Source organism: Panthera onca, chromosome A3 (assembly GCF_046562875.1).
Source record: "Panthera onca isolate mPanOnc1 chromosome A3, mPanOnc1 haplotype 2, whole genome shotgun sequence".
Lineage (NCBI taxonomy): Eukaryota > Metazoa > Chordata > Mammalia > Carnivora > Felidae > Panthera > Panthera onca.
The window spans coordinates 132965231-132981338 of record NC_138341.1 but is presented as its reverse complement, the minus strand read 5'-3'; positions in this window follow the sequence as shown (position 1 = coordinate 132981338).

Genomic DNA, 16108 nt, shown 5'->3' with positions numbered 1-16108 from the left:
ACTGCTGTTTGCTACAAAAGTGTGTATTACAAACATAGAAAAATCAATTTATTGTACAATAATTTAAGAAAATAAATTAAAAAGAGAAAATCTACTTCTGTTAGGTGTGTTTTCAGGTAAAAATAACTTATTTGTATTAAATTTTCTCCACGAGCCATGTTAGAATCTGTTTGTCAATGATCTGAAGAAGCATGCGGCTCAAGGGTCATGATCTAGATGCAACTTTTCCCCGTCTTCAACGAGAAAGACCCAATGAAAGGAGAATAACTGGGGGCCCCTAAATGTCAATAAGTTTTGCCTCTGAAAACACTGAATGATACCCTCCCATTTTCTTTCATTGAATGATGTTTCCATGTTTCTAGATGAGTCCTTTGAAAAACACATCTAGAATTTCATACCCGACAACATAGATCTGAACCCCCTTTATTCCATGAAGCCTTTCTTCCTTTATTTCTGACCATGTCCTTGTAACTTTTAAACGACCATCGATCTTTTTAATTGTGCCTCCTGACTCCTTTAACTCACCCTGGTGCAGGGGATCTGAGACAGAGCTGTCTGACAGAAATATAAAGTGAGCCACATGAGTAATTTTATTTATTTATTTTCAATTAATTAATTAATTAATTATTTAAAGTGGGCTCTGTATCCAATGTGGGGCTTGAACTCACAACCCTGAGATCCAGAGTCCCATGCTCCACTGACTGATCCAGCCAGATGCCCCTCCCCCTGCCCACCATATGTAATTTTAGATTTTTCTAAGAGCCACAATTAAAAAACTAATTAAAAAATTAATTTAATAATCTATTTTATTTAACCAAAGATTTCTCAATATTATCATTTCAACCTGTAAGCTTAAGAATTAATATTGTGCTTTATTTTTTCATACTAAGTCTTTAAAATCCAGTGTATATGTTACACTTAGAGCACACACAATGGACTGAATGTTTATGTCTGCCCCCCCTCCCCAATTCATATGTTGAAATCCTAACCCCCAGTGTAATGGTATGAAGGAGTGGGGCCTTTGGAAGGTGATTAGGTCATGAGAGTGCAGCACTCATGAATGGGATCAGTGTCCTTATAAAAGTGACCCCCTCCCCCCACACACACACCAGGGCTTTCTCACTCTCTCTCTGTCATAGTGAGCAACCAGTAGTCTGAAATCCAGAAAAAGGCTTTCACTAGAGCCAGACATACTGGTACCTTGACCTCAGACTTCCCAACCTCCAGAACTGTGAGAAATAAATTTCTGCTGTTTATAAGCCACCTAGTCTTATGGTACTTTGTTCTAGCAGTCCAAAGGGACTGAGGCAGCACATCTCCACTCAAACTCTCCACATTTCAAGAACTCAAAAGCCAGTATGTGCATAGCGCTGTTGTACTGGAAAGCACAGTTCTAAGAGAAATATTAAGGGCCCTAGAATTGACATCAGAAGCCTAGGGGTTTGTGATTGCCTGCCACCAACCATTTAGAATGGGTTAACCAAGGCCCTTAACCTATGCGCTATGGATTTTAAATCTCTGAAATAAACAGGTCAGGGTAGATGGCCTTAAGTGTTTGCTTTAACTCAAAGACTAGAATACTATTATCATAATGAAGAAGCTTGCTTCCCTGGGGTTGCTCTGAAAAACCATTACCCATGGTCTAGTCAATAACATTCCTGCTGTGACCCACCATGGAGCAGGTACACAGGCTTGTCCTGCATGGAGCCACAGCTTGCAAATCAGAGCCTACAACTGGGTGGGCCTGACCTAGAGAGTTTTTATTGGGAGGCTCATATTTGAAATTGCTGCCTTTGAATTTTGTTTTTATTTGTTTTTAACAGCACCTTAATGAATCTGACGTGCTTCCTCCAAATGCATTCACAAAGGTTTCTTTCTGCATTCAGTTTCAGGTGTGCTGGTTGTTGTTGTCTTCGAGTGTCTCTGTGGGGCACATAAAGCACATTTTGGCATCTCCCATTGTCTGCATTTTCAGTGAGACCTCCCCCAAATATCCTCCAGGTCACAGAAAGTCGGTCATCTTCCTGGAATTATGTTGGATGCAGAAACTTAACTGTACTGATGCAGATCTTAACTAGATTGCACGATGCTAGTATTTTATTGGTAAGTGCATGGCAGCCATTATTTATGAAGTCATCAGTGAAGAAATGTAAAGTTGGAAAGACCCGATGATTTTCTCCAGATCACTCTACTATTTGCTAGTGAAGCTAGAACCTGAACTGAGATCTTCTTCTGACAAAAAAGAGGAGGTTCTTTGTCACTCTTGTTCTGCCTGACTATCCTTCCTGCTCAGGCGATTCAGGCATGTGGACGGCCAGACTAAAGTTCATTTCTCTCTCAGTGATTTTCTTTGTCTTTTCGTTTCTTTTTTGTTTGTCATTTTAATTCCAATATAGTTAACATAGTGTTATATTAGTTTCAGGTGTATAATATGGTGACTCATAATTCTGTACATTACTCAGCGCTCATCAAGATAAGGATACTCTTTAATCTCTATCACATATTTCACCCTTCCCCCCAACCCACCTCCCCTCTGGAAACCACTGGTTTTTCTCTACAGTTAAGAGTCTATGTTTTGGTTTGCCTTTTCTTCCTTTGTTGATTTGTTTTGTTTCTTAGTATCCACATACGAGGGAAGTCGTATGGTATTTGTCTTTCTCTGACTTATTTCACTTAATGTCATACTCTTTAGCTCCATCCATGTTGTTGCAAATGGCAAGATTTCGTCCTTTTTATAGCTGAGTAATATTCCAGTGATTTTCAACACTGGCCGTATAGTAGAATCAGCTGGGGGCTTTCTAAATAGGCCAACGTCCTGGCTCCTCTTAGGGCACCCAGACCTATGAACTCAGAGTTTCGAAGGTTCGTTTGGTCTGGGGTGAGGGACTGGGCACTACTTCAAAAGCTCCCTAGATAATATTGCAAACCAAAGTTGAGAACTGTTAATTTAGTCAAAAGTAAACCTAAGGAATGCGTATTTCCATTCAGCTCACTAAATGTATAGGTCTGCATGTCAAGAGATGTAAGTAAGTGGCTAAACTTATTGTATGAATATGGGTGTTGGCCACATAGAGTATCTTTTTATTAAATATTTGAAAGTGTAGAGATTGTATGTGTTTTCTAAAATTTCAGTTTTTCTTAAGCATGTGTTTGTATAGACAGAACCAACCATTGAACCAACTGACACTTCTATACTTAATTCTATTCCAGAGGGTCCACCTCTTTTCCTAAGCAAGTAAGTCCTCAACACTTCCCACGCTTAATTAGGACTTACATTTGCCTATGAGCAAATATACATTTCCCCATAAATGTGGTGTTGTTTTTCTCTCCTATATTGGGAAACCCATAGGTAGGAACCCAAGCTCCCTTTGTCTTTACACACAGTCTTGTGCTTCTTGCCTCAAGGTCACAAGATGACCACTTTCCACCTCAGAATGTTGTCCAAATTCCGGACTAAAAGACTCGCGATATTGAGCAGACAGTCCTCTTTGGAAGCCATGTCTCTTTTCATCTGGTCAGATCTCTCTCTTACTGGGCTGCTCTAGTGGAAAAGGATTCTGGGAAACGTAGTTCTTATGAGCAGAGCATAAAGCCCTCACTCCCTGAAAAAACAACAACTACAAAAACAGCAGTTTGATTGCTAAGGGAAAAAGGGGAAATTGGATGGCAATACACAGGGTCTGCCATCCCCTTGTTCTGGTATTGCTGTTTTTTTATTACTGTGTTCTGGCACTCAATGTAACTTGTAGTCATATATTCATTTATTTATAAATCTCTGTGTATTGTCTATATATTGTCCTTTGTCCCCGTAGAGTCAATGGTGTTTTTCTCACCATTGCCTACACACCAGCTACCATATTGTTTGGTGCCTAGAAGAAGCTTAACAAATATTTGTTCACTGAAAGTTGAATGAATGAGTTGCAGGGGTGAGGACAAGAGGGAGTGCAATCCTTTCCTTATTCAATTTAGATCTCCTCTATTCTATTTGGTTCATTGATTTTTTTTTAAATCAAAATATCCTTAGTGTTTTAATGCTACCAGGGTTTTAAAGAGTTTTTATTGTGTTTGCTTTCAATGTAAGCTTTGGAATAAATTACCAAATCCTGAGTTATAAGAAAGACCAACAATGCTTTATGAATAGATGAAGTAAAGGTTTGTTTTCAGAGTTCATATATGATTCAGGGCATTACATTAAGACTTCCATTAAGCAGCACAAAATTTAATGAAATGTCTTAAACACATATACTATACATTATCACAGGAATGAAATTGACATTAACCAAAAATATTAATCAGTCATATGGATGCTAACTTTAAAAGTGTCGACTTGGACTATTCTGGAAACTAGTAAATGTTGCATCAAGGCACATTATTTCATTTCATAAAAGTCTAAACATCACAAAATCCTTTTTATACACTCTGGCATTGTTGAGCCAGACTGTCTGAAACCCACTGTGGGGATCGCCCCTTCCCTCTGTGACCTACATTCCTTCAGCTCTAATCTCTCCTGATCTTTCCCCCAGATTGCAGATCATCAGCTAAGCTTTACGAGTTGGCATGGATGGTGCGGATGCAGACTCAGCAAAGACGTGGGTAAAAGACTTGGAAGAAAAATAAGGAACAGCATTATACTAGTGTTTCCTTTGAAAGACAAATTTTAGCTTACTTTGCAAAGAGAATTGAAAAAAATCATGGTACCACATTGTGTCTTTTAGCAGCGACTTTAGAACCGTCCCTTTCCCTTCCATCAATTATTAAACACAGAGCTCCAGTTGAGAAGCAGCCAATTCTCGCTTGCACTGCTGTGAAATCCTCATTGTTTCCTTTTACCCAAATGACCTTAGAAAAAGCAAATGTCTTCTCTGAGCATTGGTTGTGTTCTCGTAAGATGCGGTATGAAAAGCTTATAGTCCATGTTTGTGGTGATGGACAAATGAGATATAGATAAGATGGGCATCGTTTATTGGAAAATAATACTCCCAGTAATGAGATTGCATCATTCCCATATCTAAACCCCATGAAGGCTTCCCAATGCTTTCAAAATGAAACCAACTCTTCATGGATATCCCTTCACATCTTTCAACTCACCTTGCACTACCGTTCCCCAAATCCATTCAATCCAGTGCACTCACCCTTTTTCTCCTCAACCCCATCCTTATCACAGTGCTGGACAGCTTTTACCCCCAAATTATCCCATGGCTAATTCTCATCATTCATATCTCCACCCAAAACCCTTTCTTAAGTGGCTTCCCTATCCAACTCCTTGCCAAGACCCTCCCTAGCCAAACACCCCCCTTAATACTCTTCATAGCCCTTGGTGAAATTATTCCATTTGTCACAGGTATGTATATTCTGTTTCTTCCGCCTAACATGAAAGATCCATGAGGGCAACGTTATCTACCTGGGACAGTACATGGTAAATGTGAAGTATTAATGAAAAATTAAACTGAATAAATAATGTATGTTTAAGACAATGTGAGCCTTTCATCCCATGCCTTGTGAAACACTCAACATTTGAAACACCCAACATTTTCTCCGCAATTCTGCATTGGGTAAGGAGTGAAGTAGAATGATTCCCTCCTTCTGAATTCCTTTCTCTATGCAGGAGCCATGTTCTGCCCACAATCCATCACCCCAGACAGGGGGTATTAATGTCTTCACAGGAAAGTCCCTACAGATCCAACATAGACTTTCTCATCACAGGAGTGGAGCTGGTAGAAAGAGGAGAAGCTTTCAATAAAGTAAATGCCTTACACAGGAACACGCATATTCTTAGAAACTTCTTATCCACTCCACACTAGTTCCCATCCTGCAATCTCACACACCTGTCAATTCTCTGTTATCCCCTCCTCTTGACCTTTCTGACCTCTCTCCTCCTCCCTTTCAGGGATATTCTTCTTGATCTCTTAAACGAGGCACTTAACATCTCAGCTGTGCTTGAGGTCTATTAGCCAGATTCTCAATGTTTCACCCAACACTCCATGTGGCTTTAAAAAACTTTATAGGTAGGGGCGCCTGGGTGGCGCAGTCGGTTAAGCGTCCGACTTCAGCCAGGTCACGATCTCGCGGTCCGTGAGTTCGAGCCCTGCGTCAGGCTCTGGGCTGATGGCTCGGAGCCTGGAGCCTGTTTCCGATTCTGTGTCTCCCTCTCTCTCTGACCCTCCCCTGTTCATGCTCTGTCTCTCTCTGTCCCAAAATAAAAAAAAAAAAACAAAAAAAAAAACAAAACTTTATAGGTAAAGCAATATCCTTTCTAATATTTCTAATAACCATACTAATATTGCTTGTATCTTATGTCACTCAGGCATAAGAAAGAAAGAAAGAAAGAAAAAGAAAGAAAGAAAGAAAGACAGACTAGTTAGGGAAAAGACTAATGACAAGGAAACCAGGATCCCAGGGTACTAAGTATATGCCTCATGATAATTTTTTACACTGATCATAATTGTTAAAACATAATAATAACAAAGTGAATGTTTTTTTGTGACAGGCACTGTTTTAGGCACTTTATTATCTTATTTGCTTTTCATATTTGCCATATATAGTGGGTACTGTATCATCCCTATTTTACAGATGAAAAAACTGAGGCGCAGACAGGTTAAATAACTTTCCCAGCATCACAAAGCCCTACAACTATTCCCCCAAGTCACCGTTCTGACAACAATTTTGGTTTCCAAAAGCAGAGGGGTCAGAAGGAATATTCTCTTTAATGAGCTGGAATTATATCTGGGAGCACTGGTGTCTTCTACTCAGAGAAAGAAATAGAAGGAGAAGCCCAGACACAGCATCTGATGGAGACATTCAAGATAATTTTGTTCTCAATTTATTATTAAAGCGAGAAGCCAATGTTTACCACGGCTTCATACATGCCAGACTCTGCTAAACATTTTCAAATCTTAATCATATTTCAACTCTCCCAAGTCTCTGAGGCAAGTGTTTTATGAATATTTTTAAAATGATTCTCTAATAGCTTGAAACCCTTAGGTGGCAAATTTGGTGAGTGGTGAGACTGTACTTTTCCTTCGATGACAAGAATTTTTCACTGCTGTACCATACTGTTTCCCTCCATGTTTAGCTCCCAGTTTACCTGGGACAGGGTTAAGACACCTGTCACCTTGCTGGCTTATGTCTGTACATCATCTTACCTCTTCTCTTGTATTACTGGTATAGATTGCACATGATTACAGTTGATCCTTGAACAACACAGGGGAAGTTGAAAATCCACACATAACTTTGGACTCCCCCAAGACTTAACTCTTAACAGCCCACTGTTGACCAGAAGCCTTACTGATAACATAAATAGTTGATTAACATATATTTTGCATATGCATTATATACTGTATCCTTATAATAAAGTAAGCTAGAGAAAAGAAAACATTACTAAGTAAATCACGAGGAAGAGAAAATACATTTACAGTACTGTCCTATTAGAAAAATCCACACATAAGCGGACCTGCATGGTTCAAACCTGTGTTTTTCAAGGGTCAGCCATTTATTTCTCTCCTATTAAAAAAAAAAGAGAGAACCAAAAGTAATATAACAGGAAGAAAAGATGTCAATAAAATCATTCTAAGCAAGCAACAAACAGTTCTTTGCTTCAACTGCATTTCGTAATATCCTAATAATAATAAATCCACAGAGGTATTGATGATCAATTGAGGAGGCTTTAACTTTTACTCAAGACTTTAAAACATTATGGAGTCTTGGCATATTGATAACAAACTTTTTCTATAAAAGAGATTTTGGAAATGCCATGTTGCTTCAGAGGTCTAATCTTAGTAATCTATTAAATATAAACTAATCTAAAGTATTGCTATTTGGGGAGGATAATGTTGAGGATCTCTCAATTTACCTGGATTCAGGGGTTTATCAGATATGTTTGTCTCCTCAGAGGTTCCTGATAAACTCTAACTAGTCAAACTTCTGAAACAACTGAGAATAAGCAGTAGGTTGTCTTTAAGCAGTAAGGAAGCTTTTAAAGGAAGACATAAATCGTATGGCTGGTGATTCCTTTAAGATATGTCACAATGACAACTTGAAATGCTTTTTTATCTTGCCATGTGATATCGCTGAGGCTTGAAATTTCAGATGCTGGACCATGCCTTGCTAATCAGAGGCACATAGTAAATGTTTGCTTTTGTGTAGTTGTTTGTTTGTACAGGAAATGCTCCTAGAAAATTGAGTTTTAAGCTACAACATTTAACAGAGCGTTCAAGATATGTATTGCTACAAAATAAACCATCCTAAAATCAGTGCTTTACAATGACCACTTATTGGTACCCTGCATGGTCTATGAATTGACTGGGCTCAGCTGCCCAGTTCCCACTCTGATTGTTTCATGCACTTGCCATTAGATGATGATCAGGCCAGGCATCATCTCGAAGAGCCACCTCTCTCGATTACGACAGATGTCCCATATGGCTCGCACAAATGTCTGGAATCGCTGGCTACTGGCTGGGAGCTCAGCTGAGACTTCCAACAGAGAATTTATACCTGTGCTTTCCATGGTGATTGGGCTTCTCACTGCAAGGCACTTCAGTTCCCCAAGATAATATCCCAAGATTGTCTGTTTCAAGGGATTCCAGCAGGTTTGAAAGCTATTGGATCCTGTTCTCAACAGTCCCAGAATGTCATTCATGCCACAGAATTTGGCAGAATAGTACAGATTAAAAACTGGGGGCCTCCACCTCTTAAGAGGACGAATCACAAAGAAAGTGTGGCCATCTGAAAGTGTGTCTACCCTCTTCTGCACCAACAATGGCAGACCAGCCACTCCTTTGCCCAAGGCCATGGAAGATGTGGCATTTTTGTCCTTGAGCTGAGACCAAGCCCCATAATCCTGCTTAAAAATAATTGTAGGAATTTTAGATTGGTGAAGGAAAATGAGACAAAGCCTCTTTAGAATATCATGTTTAAGGTTGAGGCAGAAAAGCTTGTGACTTTTTTTTACTTAAAAGAATTTGGGGTTTTAGAAGAGATTTAGATTTATAGAAAAGTTGCACAAGTAGGATAGTGTCCATATAGCCCTCACCCATTTCTTATGTCTTATATTAGTATAGTACCTTCTTCACCAAGAACCAATATTGATAAAGTGTTATTAACTAAAGTCCATATACATTATTCAGATTTCCTTAGTTTTTAATTAATATCTTTTGTTGTTGTTGTTCCAAGATCCCATCCAAGGATCCCATATGAATGTTCCGTGACACTTAGTTGTCATGTCTCTTTGGGGTCCTCTGGGCTGTGACAGTTTCTAAGATTTTCCTTGTTTTTGATGACCTTGGCAGTTTCAAGGTGTACTTGTCAGAACTTTCTTAGAATATCCCTCAACTGGGATTCATCTAATGGCTTTCTCACAATTAGACCAGGGTTATGGTTTCCTGATAGGAAGACCAACAGAGGTACCATGGCATTCCTATCACATTATATGAAGAGTGTGCCGTATGAACACGGTTTATCTCTGTTGTTGACCCGGATCACCTGGCTGAAGTACTGTCAGGTTTCCACGTAGCAAAGTTATTCTTTTTTCCTCCTTTCCATAGCATTCTGTTTGGAAAGAAGTCGCGATGTGCAGCCCACACTTCAGGCATGGGTAACTAAGCTACATCTCTTTTTAGATTTTTTTAAAATGTTGTATTTATTTTTGAGACAGAGAGACAGAGTGTGAGTAGGGAAGGGGCAGAGAGAGGGAGACACAGAATCTGAAACAGGCTCCAGGCTCTGAGCCGTCAGCCCAGACCCTGATGTGGGGTTCGAACTAGTCAGCCACGAGATCGTGACCTGAGCTGAAGTTGGACGCTTAACCGATCGAGCCACCCAGGCACCCCAAGCTTCATCTCTTTAAGGGCAAATAAATTATTGCAATTTTTTCTGCACAGAAGATTTGCCTGTTCTCCCCAATTTGTTTATTTATGCAATAATTTATTTATACCAGTACATATCATAACTAGTGATTTATGTTTTAGGTTATGTCCAATATTTTGTTGCTTATATTTCAGCTTTGGCCATTGGAAGCTCTTTCAGTTGGATCCTATGTTCCCTTGACATACTCCCATCAATGTGGCTTTGTGTTTTGTTTTGTTTTTGTTTTTGTGAGTACTTCCTTACTTTCTGGCACAAGACTCCTCTAGCTCACTTTGCACATTTCCTGCCCAGCCCTAGAATAAGCCATTTTTTTTAAAGAAGATATAGTTCCTTTTATTGAAGAATGTAATTAGAAACCAAACTCTGGGCTCTAGATGTGCTCATTGCTGCAAGTGCATTGCTGATTCTAATATATGTACATATACTAATCTGTGTATACACGTATATCTATAAAAATTTCTAAATATATGTATCCGTATCTACATTAAGCTAAAAAAGAGTTCCTGCTAATGACTCCAACTCTAATCTTTACCACAGCCTTTTCCTTGCTTGTCTGTAACTTTCCACCACAACGGTGTGATATCTGGTCCCCCCATCTGCCATCCATTTGCTTAATTATTCAATTCCAGTGTCCGTGCACAGTGGTTTCGGAATTATTAACTGCCACCCCTGTGGGAAACACCTTTATCAACTACAGTGCTTATGCAAAATCCCTTTGCCTTTAGTCTTACGCTTGCTCATTTCCAGGTATGGAGATCAGTACCTCTCCCTCCCATCCCTTTCAGTGAGTTTACTTCATATATTTGTAATACAGTTAGATTCTTTGGTCATGGTCTGTATTCTATCCTAGGATCCCTCAATCTCTTAAATGCTTCATTTTCGATTAGCATACATTCAAGTTCAATCCATGCTATAAAGTTCTAAGGGATCTTTACAAACACATACTGCTAGTTACTGCTAGTATCTACCATTGCAGCATCATATAGAACAGGTTCACCTCCCTCCACCTCCCCAAATCCACTGTTCTTCACCTGTTCCATCAGACCTCCTTTCCACCTCTGCCAATCACTAATCTATTTATCGTCTCTATAGTTTTGCCTTTTCCAGAATGTCATATAAATGGAAATATAGAGTATCTTGGTTTTTAATATTAGATGGCCTATGAATTTTGAAGGCAAAAATTAAGGAAACAGGGGAAAGGAAAGTAGAATAGTCTTAAAAATACATGCAGTAAAATGGTGAAAGAAATGGATTTTTAATGAAAAGTGGCATTTGACTTTCCAATGAAGTAAAATATCCACACAGAAAGGTGCCAAGTGATAAGGGTAAAGGGTATGGTCCTGAAGAGAGGAGAGGCAGATAGATCAATAGAACAGATTAGAAAGTCCAGCAACAGACCTACACCTTAGGGTTGATTGATTTTCGAAAACATGCAAAAGCAATTGAATGGAGACAGGATAGTCTTTTCAACAAATTATGCTAACATATACTAAAAAAAAAAAAAGAAGAACCCAACCCATATTTTGCACCCTATACAAAAATCAACTCAAAATGGATCATAGACCTAAAAGCCCAAAACCCTAATACTTCTAGGAAAAAAAGAAAAAACACACACACAAGAGAACTTCTCTGTGACCTTGAGTTAGGCAAAGATTTCTTAGATATGACACCAAAGCATGACCCATAAATTTAAAAAAAAATAGATAAATTGGACTTCACCAAAATAGAGACATTTTGCTCTTCAAAAGACAAAGTTAGGGGAATTAAAAGGCAAGCCACAATGATACAATGATGAGAAAATATTTGCAAAACTCCATCTAATCAAGGACTTCTTGGAAGAATGTGTAAAGAAATCTCAAAAGCTAACAGCAAGAAAACAAAGAATTCAGTTAGAAAATGGGCAAAATACTTAACAGACATTTCATTCAAGAAGATATAAGGATGGAAAAGAAGCACATGAAACACGGTTCATGATCACTAGTGATCAGAGAAACACACGTTACGTCCTCAGTCAGATGCTCTTCCACACATAATACAATGGAAAAAAGGAAAAAGGAAAAAGAACCAACCTGACATTTCCAAGATGAAGCCACTGGAATGTGTATTCATTGCTGGCAGAACTACAATACGGGTCAGACACATCCGTGTTGAAAAACATTTTAGCAGTTTCTTATAACATTAAACATTCACTTACCATCTGACCCAACAGTTCCCATCCTAGGTATTTATTGAAGTGATATGAAAAATCATGGTCACACCAAAACCTATACAGAAATTTTATGGCGGTTTTATCCATAATTTCTAAAAACGAGAAACTGTCCTTCAACTGGAGAATGGATAGAAAACTGTGGTCACTTCATAGAAGTGGAGGAATGCTCGGCAACAAAAAAGAGTTAGGCGCCTGGGTGGCTCAGCTGGGTAAGGGTTCAACTCTCGGTTTCAGCTCAGGTCATGATCTCACAGTTTGTGACTTCGAATCCCGCATCGGACTCAGTGCTGACAGCTCAAGCCTGATTGGGATCCTCTCTCTCCCTCTCTTTCTGCCCCTCCCCTGCTCATGCTTCCTCTCTCTCACAAAAGAAATAAACAAATTTAATAATAATAAAGAACTAACTATTAACACATTGGGACAGCATGGATGAATGTCTAATGCATTAGGCAGCATGAAAAAAGGGGGACTTAAAAATGATTCCACTTATAAAGGAAAAACCATAGGATGAGAAACAGATTAGTGATCATATGGCTTGATGGTGGAGGGGAGGATTGACTACAAAAGAGAAACACAAAGGAAATTTTTGGGTGATGGAAATTTTCTGGATCATGACTGTAGTGGTGGATACGTGATTCTACACATTTGTTAAAACCCACACAAAACCATGTCCGTAGAGTGAATCTTACATTATAAGCATGAGAAATGAAATCAACCAACTACAATAAAGCTGTCACAGAGGCCAAACAGTAGTCCATTAGGATGACTGGTGACTTCAGTTGCCCACCTCCCAGTTCTAAGAACTTTGTTAAATATGTTTCAGATCTTCACCTACACAGTGGGATGAGGTGAGTGTGCAGGGGAAGAGTCAGTATTGAGGCCGGCAGTCTTACAAGGGTCCAAAGCCAAATACCTGGTTAAATCTATCCAAATTCACTCTGGCTGTGGACTCTCCATTTTTTATTTTTCTCTGTAGACAAGAAATCTTTACTTTGCCATCCTCCATATTTAAGATAAATTCCCATCTTTATCCCTCAAGTCAAGACTTGTGCTTAGAAGGTTCTGACTATGGCTGATTCTCATAAAATGACTCCTAAAATATTTTCAGAAACTATGCATTTTTAGGGGTTCTGAGTGGCTCAGTCGGTTAAGCATTTGACTTTTGGTTTCAGCTCAGGTCACCATCTCAGGGGCTCCATGCTGACAGCATGGAACCTGCTTGGGATTCTCTGTCTGTCTCTGTCTCTCTCCAAATAAAAATAAATAAACCTAAAAAAAGAAACTGTGCATTTCTGCCCTTTCCTTTATCTTACCACTGGGATCCTGATAGAATTTTGTCAGGTAGAAACACACACCCATCTGAACAGTTTCTGAGACTTGGCATATCTCAAAAACTCATGGAAGTAAGTGCTAGCCTTCTTGTCAGATACTATTTCAGTATCATTTGACAGATGGATCGATGATAACCATAATGATTAGCATACACCATAGTCCACCCCCATCCCCTGTATTCCTGGTAAACCCTGGATCTGAGCCAGGGAAGAGAGGAGATGTTCCTCCCTATTCACCAAAGAGCTGTGTGAGTAGGTGTTATGAGATAGATTTTTCTTGGATCAATATTTTACAGGGCAGATTCAAATCAGTTACAAAAAGAATGTGAAACATCTCAACTGTAGCTAAATCCCCCTGATTTTCAGGAAATCCTGCAAACACCTTCTGAGGTCCTTCCTTCCATGTTAGTACACACCAGCACGGCTTGTTTCCCTATGCTTAGAAGAAAGAGCTTCTGGCTCCCATAACCTAGGCAAGGTCAACATGTCACAGACAGCGTCCACACATAATATATAAAATTGTGTTCAGGGTCTGTCATGGCTATGAGCCGCAGGAGTGGAATTAGAGCCGAGACAAAGAAAAGCAAAATTGCCCTTTTTAAGTGATGACACAAGTGCCCGGGAACACAGAGAGGGGGCCAGGATCTCCTAATTACAGCCAGTATGCACTGGTGACGCCACCTCCAGCCCAGACTATCCCTGAATGAACAATGAGGACTTTTACTCTATATATTTTTTCTCCTGTCAATGTTGCAGATTCATTTAGACAGAAACATGGCAGGGTGATATTGTCCAAAAGGCAATTTGACAGTGATACACAGACTTTCTCTGTAGCTTGCTGCCCACTGAAATGATTTAGGGGAAAAAGGAAAAATAAGGTGATTTGTAGTTGAGAGAAACCAAATAATAAATTAGTATCCTTTTAGAGGGATGTAGTCAGGAAGCTACTGGAAAAGAAGGCAAGGATGTCGCCTGTAGCTTTGCTCTTTTACTTACCAGCTCTGTGAACTTGGAAAGGCTGCTTAATCTCAAGGAACTACCATTACTATGTAGACAGTAATGATCGTCTTGCTTAGTTTGGAAGATCATTTGGAAAGACACTAAAGCAAAGACACAATGAACTTGGAAAGGCTGCTTAATCTCAAGGAACTACCATTACTATGTAGACAGTAATGATCGTCTTGCCTAGTTTGGAAGATTATTTGGAAAGACACTAAAGCAAAGACACAATGAACATTTGTTTTTAGGCAGCCAAGTATCTGCTTGTCTTCCTAATGGCGACCTGGTTTTTTCTTGGGGGAACTTGTCCCTCCTTCATTGGAGAGTGGGCGGGGACATGCAGGCGCCTGCCCACTCCCCGGGAAGCCAAAAAAGATTTTGGAGGGTCCTCACACACCATTCTTCCTTTTCGTCAAAATCAGCATAATGAGACGTCTGCCTTGGCTCAAGAACTTATTTCCAAAGAACATTCCTTCCTAAGCAAAACCCGGCTGTGTTTGCACTCACACGACCTCCTGGCCTTTGATAGCTTTTTATCTCCACATCCGTGTCCATGTCATGTTCAGGTCCATGTTCACATGCATATGTGTATGTATATCTGTGTATCTCACCTGTATCTATACACAACACTATGTCACTATATCTCTACACATACAGATACTATATACATCACTATATCTATACTATATGTATATGTGTTTACATGTATATCTGTATCTATAACTACAGATACATGTAAATTTACACATATACAAATATCTATCATTTAACTATCAATCACCCACTTATCAACTTGTTATTTGTACTTAAGAAAGCTAGATGTACTTTCCATCAAAGAATGGTCCTACGTGAAACTTAGACATATGGCATGTACAAAAGCCACTGAGTACGGGCATGTGGGGAGGGACACAAACATAGAGGAACTGCTATCAATCACCTTTAGCACACATGGCATTTTCCTTCACAAGAAATCAAAAGAGTTTTTTTTTTAATCTTTCTTGATTCTAGAAGGGACTATAGACATTACATGTATCCAGTATCTTTCATTCACAGATTATAAGATCATTTATAGATCGGTACCAGCAATCCCTAATATCTCACTGAGGGATGGGAGGAAATGAAGAGCTGATTGAGTAAAATAACTGTTACTTATTGAATGCCTACTCCTTGCCCTGTGTACACACCATCTCCTTTCATCTTTACCATGAATCTCTATGGTAGGTATTATCAGCCCCATTTTGCAGATAAGAGTGTTGAGATTCGAAGAGATTAAATAACCTATTTCACATGACACATCTGTCTCCAGTGCCAAAGCTGACTTTCCATCTCAGGATAGAGAAAATGTCATCATGTATCTGCCTCAAATCACAGGGCCGTCACTCTGTAAGTATGTTGCCTTCTTTACTTCAAGTAAATGCCTTCCTCACTAGCTTTCTTATGTGATCACACAATTTTCCTAACAATGAAAAATGTAGGATCCTTGGTCATATTGCCTTGATTCAATATCAGCTCCACCACTTACTCGTTGTGTGAACTTAAACTACGTATTAACTTTTCCCGAGCTTCAGTTTCCTCGCCTATAAAATGGCATAGCCATAAAATCTACCTTAGGTGCCCTTGTGAAGACTGAACGATATCGTACATACACGGGGCTTATGATTCTGCCTTGTATATATCAGTGCTAAATCTAACTAAATCTAACTTACTA